General features: G+C 37.6%; 1 pseudogene; it reads left to right on the top strand.

Annotated features, from left to right (window-relative positions):
• Positions 1–14,373: 14,373 nt before the first annotated feature.
• On the top strand, positions 14,374–16,317 carry LOC110655377 (UDP-glycosyltransferase 83A1-like; annotated as a pseudogene).
• The last annotated feature ends 4,166 nt before the right edge of the window (positions 16,318–20,483 follow it).

The raw sequence follows: 20,483 nt of genomic DNA on the forward strand, positions 1-20,483 counted from the left end.
CTAATTATAAAATCCAAGGAGAATTACTAGAAAATCTAAATGAACAAAATTGAAATTACATAAAGAATTTTTAGTTTCTTTTATGCTTGGCTGCATCATTTAATGCAATAGTCATACGTGATAATAACCAATATAAATTGAAATGACCTTATTTAGAGAATTATTACCACCACTATTTAGAGGATTATTACCTCCCCTAGTTGAATCCTTTAGCACCCCTATCCCATTAGAGAACATAATGAGATAAATATTTTATATTAAGGATAGGGCTTGTGAATTTATAAAAAAGTAAAGGGTATAAGAGTAAAAAAATAGTTCAATCCACTCTTTGAACCTCTAAACGTTGGGAGATATAACTTTTCTTAAACCACTTGTTGAACCTCTAAAAGCTAGTATAAAAGCTAAGCTACCAAATAACATAAATAATAGAGATAGTATTTTAATCCTAATTAAAATGCTAAAAGCTATCTCAAAAGCTGTTGCTGAATAAAGTCTAAGTCTATAATTGCTTGTACGAACGTCTTTGGATGTAATATGCCCAAGGACCAACTACCATTCTGGGACTATTCTAGGCTGTTATTTATGAGCTCAAATTTCCCACAAATAGCAATTGATGAACTACATTATGGGTTTCCTTAAAAACTATTTTTGTTCCTCCGTTTATATAGGTTCATAATCATAAAACCAAAACTAAATTGAATTTGGCCAAAACTAACTTTTACATTGTAACACCCCTATGTTAGGTAGTGCGTTCTACTGTTCTGGTGACCAGTGTCTGTCCGGACAGCTAGGATGCCTAGAACTACACTTAAATATTAGTGAGGAGACATAAAATAATGAAATACAAGAAAAGAAAATACAAGAAAAACAAAGGAAAAATAATAGCAATGAAATGTAACCAAGTTAAACGAGCCAAAAACCATAGCGATGGGTGACCGCACCGGGAAGTTACGGCGTGGGCCGTTGACTAGCCTTGGACTGCCGGGAACCCTGAAAAATATTTTTTAGACTTAAATAAACATCTATTGAAGTATAAATGACATTAGAAATGTCAAAGGAAAATTAAGTAATTAGTACAAAGAAAAAAGAGAAATCGAGAAAACGACAAAACTCGGTATTACCGAAAAATCGAGAATACAATCCGAATAGGGGCATTGTGGTCAATTGACACCCCGAGTTGCCTTTTGACCTAAATGTCCATTAAAAATAAATGATATTAAACTTTGAAAATGTCATAAACAAAATTAAATTATGGTACATAATATAAATAGTGGAAGAATGGTGATAAAATTGCAAAATTAGAAACTTTGGATTATTAAATCTTAAAACTAAGTTAGTGCTCTACTAAGGGGAATTAAGGGACATTAAAATGCAACATTTTGGGACAGAAAATCTGTCATCTTCAACCTCACAAAAAGACCAGCCGAATTCATCCTCCCAAAAGAAAATCCTCCATAGCCAAACCTCATTCTACCTCCATGCACTCCACATTTAGCCCTCTTTTACACTAAGTTTCTTCATTAAACCTTGCATACTCAGCTTGGGGAAGACATTGGCAATAAAAAGAAAAAGTTTGGGTGAGGTTTTAGTAAGCTCTAATAAGAGGTAAGTGCTTATTTTCTTCCATTCCTTAATTAAAACTTGTGTTGAGGTTATGGGCAGTATTTTAGGTGAAGAAGTTTGAAGAAATGGTTAAGTTATGGACTGTCCATTTTTAGCAGCCATGGAAGTGTAAGGTAAGTGGTTTGTTCTTTTATGAATTTGATGGGTAATGATGTTAAATTAAGTGCTTATATGTATTGAAGTTGAATTCCATGTGTAAAGTTTATTTGTAAGCTTGAAAAGTGAAAATAGAAGTTGATGGGCATGTGTAAACTTGTGACATCCTCATGAAGAAGATTAAAGTGTTTAAGTTCATGAAATATTGTCAAATTATGTTGCTTATGGTGGCAGCATGTGTATGTGAATAATTGTTTGGATTTGGACATGTAAATGTGGTATGTTCATGTGGTTAAATTATTGTAATTAGATTTTGAAAATTCTGAGTTATAATATGTATGTTGAGAGTGGTTACAAGCTGCCAAAAATGACCAAAATGTGATGTAAAGTGTGTTAATATTATGGTACCAAATCAAATTTGGCATGAAAAGTAAACTTGGTAAGTATTGAATGTGTAATTGGTAAGTGTTGAATAATGTGTAACAGAACAGTGTACATTTTAGCTTAGAACCTTAAGTGTGTGACTCCAATTGGTATGAGACCAATTAGAGGTGAAACAAGGCATAAAATTTGCCAACTTTCATGAAGGAAGCTTACCTAAATTCTGCCTAGAAGGTGACTTGAAAAATGACCAAATCTGGATTAGTGACTTGAAAGCCTGAAAATTGACCATTTGAGCAGTAGTTAGTTTTTTTACCATAACTTATTCAAACCAGGTCCAATTGACCTAAAATTTTTACCATGAATAGTTTAGACATAGATATACAATTCTTATGAAGACACCAAAGCCCAAAAATAGCCAGAACTAAGCCAAATAGCTTGCACAAGTTCAGGTACCAAAACTGGCTGAACCAAAAGTGACCTAAAAATGACCTAAGCCTACCATTTTAGTGCATTCTGTCCAATATTGGTAAATTGACCATATCTTGGTCTACACAACTCAGAATGACCTGAAATTTTGCCCCGCGTGCAATAAGACATAGACCTACAAGTTTGTAGTTTGGACCGGAACTCGAAAACCGAGGAAACTAGGTCATCTGGCTAGGTCAAAATAGTGTACCGAAATCTAGTAAATTGCAATAAAATTGCAATACACTTGAAAATGAATTTGGTAACATATACCAATACTAAAGGGCTATAAAATGTGACATATTGGTAACATTGGAATTGACTCACTTAGAGTGCATCGAGAGTCAACATTATAGGTTGACTAATGAAATGAATTGAAGAGAATAGTACCAAGAAAATTTAGATATTGGATTTTATGGTTGTAAACAAATTCATTGAGTACTGAAACACTTTAAATTGTGTGTTTTAGTTGATAAGGATATTGAGAAGAGTAAAGAACATTGAGTCAAGGCCTAGGAGTGACTCAAATCAGGTTTGTGCACAACTAGTTTTTAACTGATTTTGTTCTGAATATTTCATATGATTAAATGACATATTTTTCTTATGTATTATGTTTAACAAGCATTGGATTTAATTCAATGATTATTGAAATTGTTATAGTATGTATGAATTTAGTTTTGTGAAATGGTATTTCCACAAGTATTAAGCATTGTTATGAATTGAATAAATTATGTTTTGAAAAATTGTGATAGAACATGTTCTGAATTGTGATGGGCAATTTGCATGGAAAAATGCAAATTTATGATTTGAATTGTGATGAGCATAAAAATTATTGGATATTAGAATTGACTTGAATCGAATTGTATTGTGATTTTTGCTCACTAAAAGGATTGTGATATTATTTTATATCTCACTATAAATGCTTAACTAGGTTATTACCCATCTCTCTCATTTGTTGAGAAGACAATGGATTTAGTTGTGTTTTGATTACCATGGTACGTGCACAGGCTTAGATTCTCCTCTTATTAGAGGTTAGATCTAAGTTTATATGTTATGGCCCTTTCAGAAGTTTTATTATTGTGATGTGTACTGTGCACGATGATTCGACCTCCCCGACCATAGGGAGTTAGAATCCGATTCGACCTCCTCGACCATAGGAAGTTAGAATCACCCCGAAGATGGCCCTTGTGGATTAGTCTTGCATAGTTAGTGAGATAAAGAATGGTTTTGAATAGTAAAGAATTGTGATTTCAATTATGATTTATGTATAATTGATTTTGTTGGAATTACCTTAAATGTTTGGTTGTGATTTGATAAATTGAATTTCGTGATCAAAGTCATTTCATACAAATGATTATGTTATTGAAAATGAATAATTTAATTTTTGGAATTTGATGAGTATCCTGATTTCCAAATTATTTACTGTAATTTTGCTAAGGTATATTGAACTATGTTTTAAGTTATAGTTGTGCACCATTGAGTTCATCATTCAGCGATAGCTTTGTATGCTGTCGCAGGTGAAAAGAGCATAGAGCAGTTGAGTAAGCTTCTTTGAAGACACATTCAGATCAGCTTCAGGTATATCATAGGTATATCCATGTACATAGGTTTTGATGTATGCATGTAATAATATGTATGTAAATTATTTGACCAGTTGTATAAAAACTCTTGTAAAATATTTTGGTATGTAATTAAATGTAAATTATTGTGATATAAATGTTGAGTCTTGTAATCAATGAAATGTTCTTTATGATGAGATTGGTTTGAAAGTGAATTGATTTGATTATTGAGATTTGAATTGCGAGTTGAAATGAAGTTATTGGAGTTGTATTTGAGAAAACATATTGGGAATGTTTTCCTTTTCAGGTTTGAAGAACTGTTTTCTCAAAACACAGCCGGAATTTTGCCGAAATTTTAAAAAAAATTTTATAACACCAGATTTTAATCGATGATTTAAATTTCACGAAAATTGTTTTAAAATCCCTTGTAGTATATTTAATGGGTTATTGGTAGGCAAAGTACGGTAATTCATTAGGTGTACTATGGGATCATGTTACATCTTACGAGGGAGTAGGATGTGACATACATCTTATCTGAACCAAAGGTCATGGAGGGAGAGATTAAAAACACATACAGAGCAAAGCTCATAGAGGGAGAGGTTAAAAACACATACAGAGCACATACATTTGAATTTAATTATCTCAAAACTCTTCTAATAAATTCTTGAGATAGGATAAAGGATTTTCCGGTTGGGTTGTGGTACACCGTAAACCATCCACTTATTTAATTAATATGAAAAATAAACACAACTTCCTGTATCATGTTTCCAAAAAATGGTGCCAATGATATTGTTATTAGAATTGTGATTATATAGGATTCCTATCTTAAATGAAGTCTAATTAAATTGGGATTCAAAATCCCTAATAAGGTGGGATACTTTATTCTTAGTGGATAATTTTTGTATTGGATTAAGATTCTGTTAATTGGGTAGTTTAGAGTACAATATCAAACAAATATTATAATAATGAGAATTTATTTTCTATTTACTCTTCCCAATCTAAAAAAAATTATAATCTAATACACTCTAAATAAACTCTAAATGTAAGGCATAATAAAAATAAATTCAAAAAATTCAAGTAAATAGATTATTGTGCTATGTTGATTTTGTATTATGACAATAAAAAACTAAAAATTTGCCATTCAAAATTAAAATATTATGATAATAATATTTTATATACAAAAAATCAACAAAAATTTACATGCACTAAAATGAAACACGATAACATAAAACGACGTGCAACCCGCGCTAATAAAAATTTTGTATATATATATATATTCCTAACATGCGTTACATGTTCTCTATACTCGTTGCACTTACTGTAATTTAATTTTCTTTATATGTAATTTTAGAAAAAATTTTAAATTAATTAATTAATAAACCTTAAAATTATTAGAAATTTTCAGTCACTGCAGGCATAATAATACAACAAAAATAAGAAAATTAAAGTGAGGATCTAAATTAAAACTATACAACTATCTAAAAAAAAAAGCACTTTTATTATATTATAGTCACACGTATTTAAGTAAATAAAATATATTTTTATTTATTAATAATATCTTTCATTTTGCCTAAGCAGGATTCAATATATCTGTTTTGTTAAGTGTACTACTGCTCCCAAATTTTTTAATTATGCATAATTTTTTTAAAATTTAAATTAGTCTTGATAATTAAAAAAAATTTAACTTTTTTCAACTTTTTGCTTTTATAGACAATTATTTAATTTTTGAAAATTTTAGCTTGATTACAAATTTTTTTTTGTTTTTAGTGAGTGGTGAATTTTGAAATAAATTGACTATCAGAATTATCATATATCAATTAACTACAAAGAGACCAACAGTAAAAAAGACATCACATTAACTGATATAAATCAATTTTAACAATAAGGTAAAAAAGAAAAACTTTAAAAACCATGCTAAATTGTCAAAAAAAATGTCACGACCCAACCTATGGACCGGACCGGCACTAGGACCTGGGCCAGCCTAAAGCCCCCGAGGCCCGTAGTAAGCCTAACTATTCATTAACCCAACTCTGAGGCCCATTTGGGCCCAATATCAAGAAATCAACCAGACGGAGTCCGGCCATAAAGTGGACCTTTCAACGGGGAGTTTTGACTCACCCGACCTGTAAACACAATAAATACTCAATTAGGGAGCTCAGCTCACCCTCCACATACTCATATCGACATAAAAATAAATGGGAGCTCCGCTCCCTCATCCAGTCCATCAAACATGCATATCATTATACGTTTACAGGTCCAACATGATAATAATATTACAGACCAAAATCAAATAAATACTTCTAACACATGCGAAAATTCTAGGAGTAAATAAAATTACACAAATATTGATAAACAACTTGCGAAGGAGAAAAGCAGGTTAACCACAATAAAATCCTCCTGTAGCCTGAAAAAATATTGAACAGGAGTGAGCGTTCGACTCAGAGAGCAAAATATCAATTTTAACCATAATCTCTATAACTATCTAAAACTAATGCACCCTGTAGAGTGAAATGCAACACCAGCAATAATTCCACATCATAGCATCAAAAAGGTAATTTGGAGTACTCACACACCCAATAACATCAATCATAATATATGGGAGCTGATCCCCTATACAGCTCTCTTAAATCCAACCTGGTGCCAGCGAAGAACTCAAGCCGGACTTTCGCTTAATAAACCAAATCGGGGTCCCAGCGAAGAACTCAAGCCGGACTTTCGCTTAATAAACCAAATCGGGGTCTCAGCGAAGAACTCAAGCCATGACTACCCCCGAAGAATCGGGTCCAAGCGAAGAACTCAAGCCGTGACTACCCGTCCTATCCATAGTCCACACCACATCACACGCACGCCAACGCACACACACTGCTCCAAATTACCACAACAACATACATGGCACTTTCACAGTTATGAATGCAACAGAAATCGTGCCTAGGATTTATCTACATAGATATATGCATATAAATGATGCATGGGCATGCTTAAACATATAATAATATTGAAATTACAATTAAAATTAATATTTTACTCACAGACTTGACAACGGTCACTGTGGCGGCTAGGCGGAGGAAGAAGGCTGTCCACAACACGGGGGTTGTACATAAATTTTACGAAATTTTCTAAGCTCATTTAATGCTCGGAAAAACACTGCAAAGTTCTGTGGGACCCATCAAAAAACGGTGTCGAAAAAATTCAAAATTTATGTCGCCGCGAAGCTCTCTACGAGTGGAGCGCTCTGGTACTCTCGGTTTTCTCGTGGGGTTTACGGTTTGTGAGAAATCTAGCCCAAAAGTCAAAATGGGCTAAAACTTTCCGAGCAAAAATTGGACAAACCGCTTGATGGATTTCGGTGTTCTTGGTGTCTATAGAAAGCTCTCGACGAGTAGATGAGTTTAGACATAAGACCCGGTCCGATTGGTGGCCGGATCGGCCGGATTTTGGCCGGGAAGACTAACAATCGCGCTAGCGTGCGCGTCGCTTCATGAGCCATTTTCCGGCGTTCCAGGCGGTGGCCGACCATGGGGGAGGGGTGAGCCAGCCCGCCGGCGAGCTAGGGTGGCAGGGGAGGTGGCGGTGCGGTAAGGGGAGGAGGGAGGAGAGAGAAAAAGAGAGAGAAAGGGAGAGGGGTCGGGACGCGCAGGGAGGAGAGAGAAAACGGGAGAAAGAGAGAAGGAGGAGGAGATGCGCGCGGGAGAAAAAGAAGAAGGAGAAGGAGCCGGTTCGATTCGATCGGTCCGATCCGGTCCGGTTCAATTCAGCCTGTTCGATTCGGACTACAAAATTTTGAATTTTTACTCTGCCTCAGGACCGAAAACGATGTCCAAAAATTCCAAAAAAATTCCAGAAAACTCAGAAAAATTCATAGACTCCAAATATATTTTTAGTTTTGCCATGTGGTCTTTAAATAAATTTTTTAAAAATCATCAAAGTTTATATTTTCGGAAAATCGAATCTGATTTTTAAAATCCGAAAAATCTCAAATAATTTCTTAAAATTTAATAAAATTAAAATATCAATAATACTAATAAAATAATAAAATTTAAAATTTTGGGGTGTTACATTCTTCCCTCCTTACAGAAAATTCGTCCTCGAATTTTACACAAGGCAGAATAAAGTACAAGATCACACATTGAACAGATAAGGGTACTTGCTACGCATGTCCCGTTCTGACTCCCAGGTGCACTTTTCCACTGACTGACTCCTCCACAAAACCTTAACCATAGGGATCTGTTTTGATCTTAGCTGTCTTACTTGGTAGTCCACTATGGCTACAGGTTGCTCCTCAAATGTCAAGTTCTCTTTTAACTCTATTACATTCGGCTGTAGTACATGAGAAGGATCTGGAATGTATTTCCTGAGCATGGAGATGTGAAACACAGGATGAACATGAGAAATGTTGGGTGGTAGCTCCAACCGGTAGGCAACTGCTCCAACTCTATCAGTAACCTCAAAAGGTCCGATATACCGAGGTGCCAACTTGCCCTTCTTTCCAAATCTCATGACTCCCTCCATTGGAGAAACCTTCAGGAATACATAGTCGCCTACTGCAAACTCCACATCCCTCCGTCTGGGGTCTGCATAACTCTTCTGCCTACTGAAAGCTGTTTTCAATCGTTCTCTGATTAAAGGAACTACCTCTGAAGTGTACTGCACTAGGTCTACATCATGCACCTTCGCTTCTCCCATTTCCGTCCAACACAGAGGAGACCTACACTTTCTTCCATATAGTGCCTCATAGGGTGCCATTCCTATGCTGGAATGGTAACTGTTGTTGTAGGCAAACTCTACCAAAGCTAGCTGATCATCCCATTGACCTCCAAAATCCAAAACACTCATGCGAAGCATGTCTTCTAGTGTTTGGATTGTCCTTTTCGGACTGTCCGTCTATCTGAGGGTGGAAAGCAGTACTAAAGTTCAACTATGTGCCCAGTGCCTCCTGCAACTTTCTCCAAAACTGAGAAGTGAACTGGGGCCCTTTATCAGATATTATGGAAGTCGAAATTCCATGCAATCTGACTATTTCTCGAATGTAGAGTCAAGCGTACTGTGCCACAGAATATGTAGTCTTCACAGGTAAGAAGTGAGCTGATTTGGTTAGACAATCTACAATTACCCATATCGAATTATATCCTCGCGTGGTACGAGGCAACCCAGTCACAAAATCCATAGTAATCATTTCCCACTTCCATTCTGGGATAGGGAGCTCTTACAGCTTCCCTGACGGTCTCTGATGTTCAAACTTCACCTTTTGACAAGTCAAGCACTTGGACACAAAGTCTGCTATGTCTCTCTTCATGCCATTCCACCAATAGCTATCCTTCACATCATGGTACATCTTGGTGGAGCCTGGGTGGACATTGTACAGTGTATAATGTGTCTCTTGCATGATTTCATTTCTGAGATTGTCCACATCGGGCACACATATCCTAGAAACTTGCATAAGGGCGCCATCATTAGCAAACCCGAACTCACCACCTTCACCTTGCTGTACTCTTTCTATGATTTTCATCAATTGTTGGTCTCTATGTTGGGAAACTCTAACTCTGTCTCGCAAGTCTGGCCTCACTGAAAAATGAGCCAATAATACCCCCTCATCTGAAAGATCTAGGATTAAACCTTGAACCATTAACTCATGTGTTGCTTGAATCAACGGTCTCTTCTCTACTGAAATGTGCGCCAAACTGCTAGAAGATTTTTTGCACAAAGCATCTGCTACCACATTGGCCTTCCCAGGGTGGTACTGGATGGTGCAATCATAGTCTTTCAGAAGCTCCATCCACCTCCTCTGTCTCAAGTTTAAGTCCCTCTGTTGGAAGATGTACTTCAAACTCTTATGGTCGGTGTATATCTCGCACACTTCACCATATAGGTAGTGTCTCCAGATTTTTAGTGCAAAGATTACAGCTGCCATTTCCAAATCATGGGTGGGGTAGTTCTGCTCATGCCTCTTCAGCTGTCTTGAAGCATAAGCCACTACTTTTCCATTCTGCATCAAAACACACCATAGGCTAACTCTGGAGGCGTCATAATACACGGTGTATCCTCCACCACTCATTGGTAGTGTCAACACAGGGGCGGTGGTTAGACACTCCTTAAGTGTCTAGAAACTCTTCTCACAGTCATCTGTCCAAATGAATGGAACATTCTTCCATGTTAACTTAGTTAAGGGAGCCGCTATCCTAGAAAAATCTTGTACAAAACGCCTATAGTAGCCATCTAAACCCAGAAAACTTCGCACCTCAATGACTGTTGTAGGCCTAAGCCAATCAGTTACAGCTTCAATTTTCTTGGGATCCACTTGAATGCCATCACTAGAAACCACGTGTCCCAAGAATGAGATGCTTTCTAGCCAAAATTCACATTTTGAAAATTTGGCATATAGCTGGTGCTCCTTCAAAGTCTGCAACACCATCCTCAAGTGCCACACGTGTTCTTCCTTGGTCCAAGAGTATACCAAAATGTCATCTATGAATACGATGACAAAACGGTCCAAAAATGGCTTGAATACCCTGTTCATCAAGTCCATGAAGGCTGCTGGTGCATTAGTGAGTCCAAAAGACATCACCAAGAACTCATAATGACCATATCTTGTCCTGAATGCCGTTTTGGACACGTCCTCATTCCTGATTCTCAACTGATGGTAGCCTGATCGCAGGTCTATCTTAGAAAAGAATCTAGCCCCTTGGAGCTGATCAAACAGATCGTCGATCCGAGGAAGTGGATACTTGTTCTTCACAGTCACCTTGTTCAGCTGTCTATAGTCAATACACAACCTCAATAACCCATCCTTCTTTCTCACAAATAGAACAGGAGCACCCCAGGGTGAAGTGCTCGGACGTATAAAACCTTTATCCAAAAGCTCCTGTAGTTGCTCCTTTAGCTCCTTCAATTCTGCTGGCGCCATCTTGTAAGGCGGCATTGATATGGGGTTTGTACCCGGCACAATATCAATGCAGAACTCTATTTCCCTTTCCGGTGGCAACCCTGGAAGCTCTTCAGGGAAGACATCCATGAATTCTCTGACAACAGGAACATTTTCCATGTTGACACCTTCTACAGAGGTATCTCTCACCAATGCCAAATACCCTTGACATCTACGCCTCAACATTTTTCTAGCACTAATTGCTGACACCAAGTTATATGGAGCCACGCTCCTGTCACCATCGAAGCTAAACTCTTCCACACCGGGTATGTGAAAATACACCTTTTTATTCCTGCAGTCTAAAGTGGCATAATGAGTTGCCAACCAATCCATCCCCAAGATTACATCGAAATCCATTACTGGTAGAGGAACCAAGCCTGCTGGGAGAATCTTTCCATTCACTACTACTGGGCTACCCGGAAAAACCATATCTATATCTATGTGGTCACTAAGTGGGGTAGCTACTGATAAAGGACATTCTAAGGTTGTAGGGTGTCTACCCAATCTCATGGAAAACACAGGGGAGACAAATGAGTGCGTAGCACCTGGATCTATCAAAACACGAGCCTCATAGGAACAAACTAGTAGAATACCTGCCACAACTGCATTGGAAGCCTGAGCATCCTGGTGGGTCAGGGTGAAAACCCGAGCTTGACCCCTACCCTGAGTGGCAGAACCCTGATATTGACTTCTACCTCCTGATCTGCCTCCAAATCCACGTCCCCCTTGTCCTCGGCCCTGTTGGTCACTGAACTGACTGCCTGCCATGCTGGAAGCACTCGGATACAACTGACGAGGAACATTTGCAACAGAACCCTGTGACCCCATCTGTGGCTCGCTGAACACGGGGCATTCCCTAGCAAAGTGACATGGTTGGCCACACCTGAAGCATACCTCCTGAACCCATCATACAAGGTCCTGAATGTTCTCTTCCACACTGTGCACAAGGTGCTAAGGAAGATCCTGAACCAGACCCAGAACTGCTACACCCAACCGTGACCATCTTTGGATCCGCACAGTCCGAACCCTCGGGATTTGTGTCTAAAATCACTTCTCTTATTCCTGCTTCTTCCTCTGTAATTAGTTTGGCCACCACTATCCGTAGTACCCATGTGGGAAACACCTGAAGAACCCTCTGCTCTGTTTTTCTTTGCTCTTCCGCTGTCATCCACAGCATAGCTAATCTCTATCTGTCTGGCTCGATCAACTACTACATCAAAAGACTGATCAGACATCATGGCCAGGTTTGCATACCTCCTGTCCAGCCCCTTTAGGAATCTCTTCACCTTCATAGTTTCTGTAGATACTGCTGTAGGGGCATACCTGCTCAACTCCAGAAATTCTGTAGCATACTCATCTATAGACCTGCCATTCTGTCTTAAGGCCTCAAAGGCCCACTGCTTTTGATCCCTGAAGCTTTCTGGCACAAACCGATTGATGAACAGTTCCACAAACTGAGTCCACGACAAACCCTCCATCCGAGGTAATATGTAGTCATTCATCCATTGTCTAGGCATAGGCCCCATGACATGCTGCATACACTCTATAAGTCTTCTATCAGTCAACTGCAATTCTATTCCTGCCTGTCTGTAGGAATCCAAAAACCGATATGCATCGTCTGACACATCATAAGTACCAGGCACCAACTTCTTGAAATTTATGATCTGTTTGTAAGGTTCCCCTCTTGGTGCGGTGGACTGCTGCTGCTGTGGAGGGTGGACCATACACTGCGCCATCATGTCGATGGTTCTCTGCAACCCAGCTAGAGTAGCTGCCATGGGGTCCATGGGACCCTGTGCCATGAAATACTGATCCTGAACTATTAGCAGCTGCTCTTCTACTCGAGCAGCTCTAGGCCTCCTACCCTGCCTCCTCGGGGCAGGCGCCTCATCCTGTGCTGACACCTCGTCAGGTACATCGGTCCGATTGGTGGCCGGATCGGCCGGATTTTGGTCGGGAAGACGAACGGTCGGGCGCACGTGCGCGTTACTTCAGGAGCCGTTTTCCTGCGTTCCAGGCGACAGCCGATCATGGGGGAGGGGTGAGGCGGCCCGCCGGCGAGCTGGGGTGGCAGGGGAGGTGGCGGTGCGGCAGGGGGAGGAGGGAGGAGAGAGAAAAAGAGAGAGAAAGGGAGAGGGGTCGGCACGCGCGGGGAGGAGAGAGAAAACGGGAGAAAGAGAGAAGGAGGAAGAGACGCGCGCGGGAGAAAAAGAAGAAGGAGAAGGAGCCGGTCCGATTCGACCGGTCCGATCCGGTCCGGTTCGACCGGTCCGATCCGGTCCGGTTCGATTCAGCCTGTTCGATTCGGAATACAAAATTTTGAATTTTTACTCTGCCTCGGGACCGAAAACGAGGTCCAAAAATTCCGAAAAAATTCCAGAAAACTTAGAAAAATTCTTAGACTCCAAATATATTTTTAGTTTTGCCACATGGTCTTTAAATAAATTTTTTAAAAATCATCAAAGTTTATATTTTTGGAAAATCGAATCCGATTTTTAAAATCCGAAAAATCTCAAATAATTTCTTAAAATTTAATAAAATTAAAATATCAATAATACTCATAAAATAATAAAATTTAAAATTTTGGGGTGTTACAAAAAAAAAACCATAATTATAAAAGTTTGAAAAAAAAAATTTACATTAAACCTTTAAATTACATATTTTATATACTATTAATAAAATTGTTTAAGAGTTTGAATTTTTATCTGTATAAGTATTTTTTGAAATAAGGTTTACAATAAAATTAAGATTTAATATATTAATTATTATTTATTGTGCATTAAAAATTATGAAAATAATTTAATCAGTTTGTAAATTCTCTCATTATATATATATTAGAATTTCGAATAAGAAAAGAATATGCAAGAGATGTATAATATTCTACTTCTAATAAATTGTTAATTGTACTCTCTCTTACGTAGATTCAACAACATTATTGATGCAAGTTTTTTTTTTTTTTTTTTTCTACTATTGCAACGTAGCAATCGACAATGCGTAGCAAAAGAAATTCAAGAATTAATGTAATAAGTTGTAGGTGTAATTGTATACTGGTTTTGTTCTAATAAAATGACAAAATTAGTGACAATAGAGGAATCAAGCAAACAAAAGACTAATAATACAAGAGAAAGAGGCTGCTGGCTGTTAGATACCCCAACCACAACAAAAGTTGATAACAGTAATTAGCATACTATATGATAGTTTTTAGTTGTCTTTTGAAATTGAAAGAACTGCAATCATATATATATATATATATATATATATATATATATATATATATATATATTGAAAATACAACAAACTCTGTAAGCCCTTGATCCCTCTGTTATTTCCTTCTCGTTCTTTCTCTGTGTCTTCTTCCTAGTTCTTCTCTTTTCTTTCCCTTCCTTCTCATCTTCCCCTGTTGCCAAATAATAGTTCTGACCTCAGTTCTAATAGATAATTTCTAGCTTTCATGGGCAGGAAACCTCATGTGATACTTGTACCTTACCCAGCACAGGGCCATGTTACTCCTCTCATGAAGTTGGCTAACAAAACTACCAGATCATGAGGTCAAGGTCACATTTGTTAACACAGAGTCCATACATGCGAAACTCATGTATGTAATGCTTGAGAAATTCAAGGAGAAAATCCCAATAAGCCTAGTTTCAGTTCCTGAAGGGTTAGAGTCCAACCATGATGGAAAAGATAGCTTTCAAGCAATCGAGAGTGGATCAAGTTTTATACAAAGTCATCTGCAGAATTTCATTGAAAACATAAACCTTTAAACAGTAATGAGCAAGTAACTCTTGTCATTGCTGATATATCAGTTGGATGGGCACTGGAAGTAGCCGGGAAAATGGGCATCCAGCGAGCCGCATTTGTTCCTAATGGAGTAGGAAACTTGGCTATGATACGACATAATCCTATGCTTATTGAAGCTGGAATAATAGACGATTATGGTAAGAACCTCAAGTACACTTTTCACACTTAAATTTGTCTATATATAAAATTATGTTAAGTTTTATCAATGGATGAGCTTCGCAACGATAGTAGCTCCCTCTCTGCTTAAAACCCTTATCATCCCATCTGATCAGGATACTAACTTGAGAAACTATGTTAGGCTTTAAATTTGCTTATTAGTTATTCTTATTTGTCATAAAAGCGATAAATTACGCTATTTAGAACATGCTATATGCAAACAGATATAACATTATATTACTGCCATATCAGTATATCACTGTAAATGGAAAGGCAATTCTATAGTTTTGGTAGGTACCTAATTAATTACTATTGGTGCCTAATGCCCAGCAAAGAATTTGTTTTCTGAGGTAGATATGGTGTTAATCTTAGTAGAAGCACTTGAAATTCTTTGCAGGGATTCCAATGAAAGATGAGTTTATCTGCCTGTCAAATGAAATTCCTGCCTGGAATACCAATGAACTTGTATGGAGCTTCACAGGTGATCGAGAGGTGCAGAAATTAATATTTAAGCATTTTATTTGCAACATAGTGGAAAATGTTCAAATTTCCAATTGGCTTCTAGTTAATTCATCTTATGAACTTGAGCCATCAGCCTGTGATTTGATTCCCAACATCTTACCCATTGGTTCATTGCCTATGAGCGATCCTTTGGGATCTTTTGCAAGAAATTTTTGGCCTGAGGACTCAACTTGCTTGAGCTGGCTCGATGAACACCCTCCAGGCTCAGTCATCTATGCTACATTTGGCAGTTCAACAATCTGCAACAAGCAACAATTTAATGAACTGGCACTTGGTCTTGAGACCTTAGGCCAACCATTTTTGTGGGTTGTTCAATTTTTGCAAATGGAATGCTTGTGGAATTCTCTGATGGATTCTTAAATAGAGTAGGAAAATATGGGAAGATAGTCGAATGGGCTCCTCAGGAGAAGGTGTTGGCTCACCCTTCTACTGCATGTTTCTTTACTCATTGTGGATGGAATTCAACCATGAAGGGCTTAAACATGGGAGTGCCTTTTCTATGTTGGCCATACTGCGCAGATCAATTCCATAACAGGAGTTACATATGCGAAACTTGGAAGGTTGGTCTAGGATTGATCCCTGATGACAATAGCATTGTAAATAGGCATGAAATCAAAACAAAGCTAGAGAAACTGGTATCTGATAAAGATATAAAAGCCAATTCACTGAAGTTGAAGGAAATGGCTAGAAAAAGCACTAGTGAAGGTGGATCTTCTTTCAAGAATTTCATAAGATTTGTTGAACAGATAAACCTATAGGATGTTTTTGGTTGTTTTTGTTTCTGAAAATAAACTTGATGGTATGTAATTGAAGTATAATTGAAATGTTGATGTGTTATAATAAACTTTACAAGACAGATTAGTAATTTCTCTTTCAAATGGAAAACTAATCATAACTTCCTTCTTGCTCCAAGTCAAACATCACGTTAAAAAGCCTGCATCTTTGTCTTCTTCTTTGAAATTTGGCAGTAGGAATGAGTGATTAAAAGCTCACAGGCTGTTAATCATTTATCAGGATTACGTGCAAAGAAACTCTTTAAAAAATCTTTCCCATCTTCGCATTTGTTTGTTCAGAGCCAGTTAATGGGAAAGAATCCTCAATTTCTGTATCAATATATTGTAGAATCTTTAGGAATCAAGATGTGTATTTCATTTATGGTAAGATGATATATATACACGGCTACTACAAGATAATGAATATCTAGTACAAGAGATTATCTTAACTATTTACAATTTGTTACATCAGAACTTTAATAAAAGAAGAGATATTTTGATGAGCTTCAGATGAGCCTTATCATGTTATCACGCTATCACTCCCCCGTCGGATTGTCTGTCTATCACGCAAATGTTCATGATAAAGGCGACGTAATGGTTTGGTCAAAAGATCTACAAGCTGATCTTTGTAGGAAATAAGTTTAACAACGAGCTCCTTTTTGGCAACTTTGTCCTAAACAAAATGGAAGTCAACCTCAATGTGCTTAGTGCGAGCGTGAAACATAGGATTGGCAATCAAAAAAGTGGCTCCAATGTTGTCACACTATAGCATTGGAGCGGTGGGCAATGGTACATGAATTTCATGCAAGAGAGTTTGCAACCATGTTACCTCAGTTGTTGCAGCACCTATGGCCTTATATTCGGCCTCTATGGATGATTTTGCAACTGTTTTCTGCTTTCTAGAATTCCAGCTAATGATATTATTGCTAATGAAGATTGTATAACCTGAAGTTGATTTTCTATCATCACTATCACTTGCCCAATCAGCATCCGAATAGACATTGAGTGTTTGATGAATAGAAGGTGTGATGAGGAGGCCATAGTGCCATGTGCCTTGTAAATAGGGCAGGATCCTCTTGACTGCAGTTCATTGGCTTTCGGTGGGAGAGTGGAGGTATTGAGACACCTTATTGACTGCAAAGGTAATATCCAGCCGTGTAAAAGACAGATACTGAAGGCCCCCTACTCTGCTATGGTATAATGTGGGATCCGAAGCAAGTTAGGTGGCATCCATTGATAATTTGTCCGTGGTACAGGCTAGTATGGAGCTGCTCTTACAATTCAACATATTTGATTTTTGAAGAAGATTAGAAATATATTTTGCTATGTAAGGAGCAAACTTGATTTGGTTTTGGTTGCTTCTATCCTCAAAAAATAGTCAAGGGCTCCCAAATCTTTCATGAGAAACTCTGTTTGAAGTGCCAAATCAGTTGATGAATGAAGCCAGTTTTACTTGCAGTAAGGATGATGTCATCAACATACATCATGCAAAACGCAATGATACCACCGTTATGATAATAAAAGAAGGAGGAATCTACATGAGAAGCATGAAAACCATGGCGTTCCAATGCCGAGTGAAGTTTCTTATACCATTGCCTCGGGGCTTATCGAAAGACATACAATGAGCGTTGCAACTCACAAACATGATCAGGTCTTTCTTTGTCAATAACTCCTGAGGGTTGCTCCATATATACAAAATCATCTAGATCACTATGAAGGAATGCAATGGAGACATCCATTTGGCAGAGTTCCCAATTATAGGACACAGCAAGAGACAAAATAATGTGAAGTGTTGCTGGTTTGATGACTGTAGAATAAGTTTCAGAGAAGTCAATTCCAAGCCTTTAGTCCACTAACCTAGCTTTATAGCATTCTATGCTTCTATCTAATTTTTATTTTATTTGAAAGACTCATTTGGACCCAATTACATTGGTAGCTTGAGATCTTGGTACCAATTGCCATGTTCCATATTGAAGTAAGGCATTCACCTCAATTGTCATTGCATTCGCCAATTCTTGTCATTTTTTTGCCTTCGAATAACAAGACAACACTTGTAGAAGAGTTGGAGAGGATGTGGCTGCGAATGTTTTTGGTTTTAATTTTCCCATTTGAAGTCTAGTGGTTAGTGGATGTATTTTTTAGGGTTATGGATGTGTGTCTCGGGTACGTGAAGGATGAGAGTCATTAGGTTATTGGGATAAAGAATAAGGAGCAGTTTGGGTTTGGTTGGGATCAGTGGAGAGATCAACAAGATCTGAAATTCAACATGGGTGTGAGTGTTGCACTGGTGATAGGTGACGATGAAGTATTGGTGAGGGAAGAGGACTATTATGATGTGTTAGGTGTGGGGACTTTATGGGACTAATTTGATGGCAATAGATGGCAGGTTGCATGGAGATAGGAGTAAGCTGTCAGTGGGAACTAAGGCTTGATGACTTGTGTGAATTAGAGGTGTGGTGGGGCTATTTTCTTGTTAGGTGACGTGGGATATGTTGCATCATAAGGTGGGAGAGGAAAGTTGGTTGTTAGTGGTAGTTTGGGTAATTGGGATAATGGGAATTGAGTTAATAGGATTTGGGCACATGATTTCATGTTGTGACAAGGTAGTATTGAGCTTCGAAAAGATCACATGGGGTAGTTGGTTGACATTTGTTGGTGCTAAGCTAGGGATTGACTTTGGTAAATTGAATTGTTGTAGAGGCGTGGACGCAACTTGATTGTGCAATGTGGACGTTGATGACTGTGATGATGAACTAGTACCACTGTTTGCAAATGGAGGAACCTTGTCAAAGAATAACACATGACGTGAGATATATTGTTTACCACTAAGAATATTATCGAAGCAGATAAAGCCTTTGTATAATTTACTATATCTAAGGAAAGCACATCTAGTAGACTTTGGTGAAAGTTTGCCTTTCGTATATGGTTGTAACTACAGGTAGCAAAGGCAACCAAAAACATGCAAATCATTATAATTTGGTGGGGTTTTAAATAAAATTTGGTAAGGTGACATGGTTTGATTATGAGTAGATGGTAAACAATTAATAGTATATACACTTGCTTCAAAGGCAAAGGTCCAATATTTGGGTGGAATTTGTGCATGGTGAAGCAATGTGCTTCCAGTTTAACAATATGTTGATGTTTACATTCGACACAACTGTTCTGTTCAAGAGTATATGGACATGAAACTCGTTGTGAAATACCACTGTCCCTTAAGTATTTGGTTAAGGCCTGATATTCTCCACCCCAATCAACTTGGAAATTCTTAATAGGTAACCCAAAATATTTTTCAACAATTGTTTTAAATTTAATGAAGACATGGATAACATCAGAAATTTTCTTAATGAAATAAGTCCATGAATATTCGCTATAATAATTGAAAATTAAAACACAGTATTTATTACCATCACTAAATGTAATGGGTGAGGGTCACCATACATCATAACAGACTAATGATAAAAGACTAGAAACTGGAGAATAAGAACCGGTAAATGATGGTTTATGCATTTTACTTATGTGACATGCATGACATAGATGAATAAAAGAATAATCCCTACAGACTAATTTTTTTGCAGAAACAATATTGCAAATAACTTGAGGTTGAGCATGGCCAAGGTGAGCATGCCAAACTTGCAAGGTAGCATTGTTAACTTTTGGAGAAGGAGATTGACCAATCTGAAGCGGCATAGAATAGAGACCATGTTTACTTGGCCCTTGGTATAGGATCTGACTCGTGTGGATATCTTTAACAAGAAAAAAGTTAGGGAAAAATTCAATAGAAACATTATTTTGTTTTGCAAATGCATTGACTGACAAAAGATTACGCTGAACAACAGGTGAGTATAAAATGTTATCCAAATGAAAAATAAGATTATTGACAGAAGCTGAAGAAAAACCAAAAGAATAATAGATAGGAATTGCTTTACCATTGAGCAGAGTGATAGAATCTGATCCTTGATAAGAAGCAGACTAAACAAGATTTCCATTATCAGCAGTTAGGTGGTAGTTTACACCAGAGTCTAATGGATTGAAGACGGTTCAGATAAGATCTCTGGTTCGGTTGCTATTGTTGTTTGCGTGGTGAGGGACACTGTTTTGCAACATGACCATCACCATTACAGTTAAAGCAAATGATTCTATTGGAATTGCATGGATTTGGTGAAGAGTAAGATGTACGGCTTGGGG

Source organism: Hevea brasiliensis, chromosome 16, assembly GCF_030052815.1.
Source record: "Hevea brasiliensis isolate MT/VB/25A 57/8 chromosome 16, ASM3005281v1, whole genome shotgun sequence".
NCBI lineage: Eukaryota > Viridiplantae > Streptophyta > Magnoliopsida > Malpighiales > Euphorbiaceae > Hevea > Hevea brasiliensis.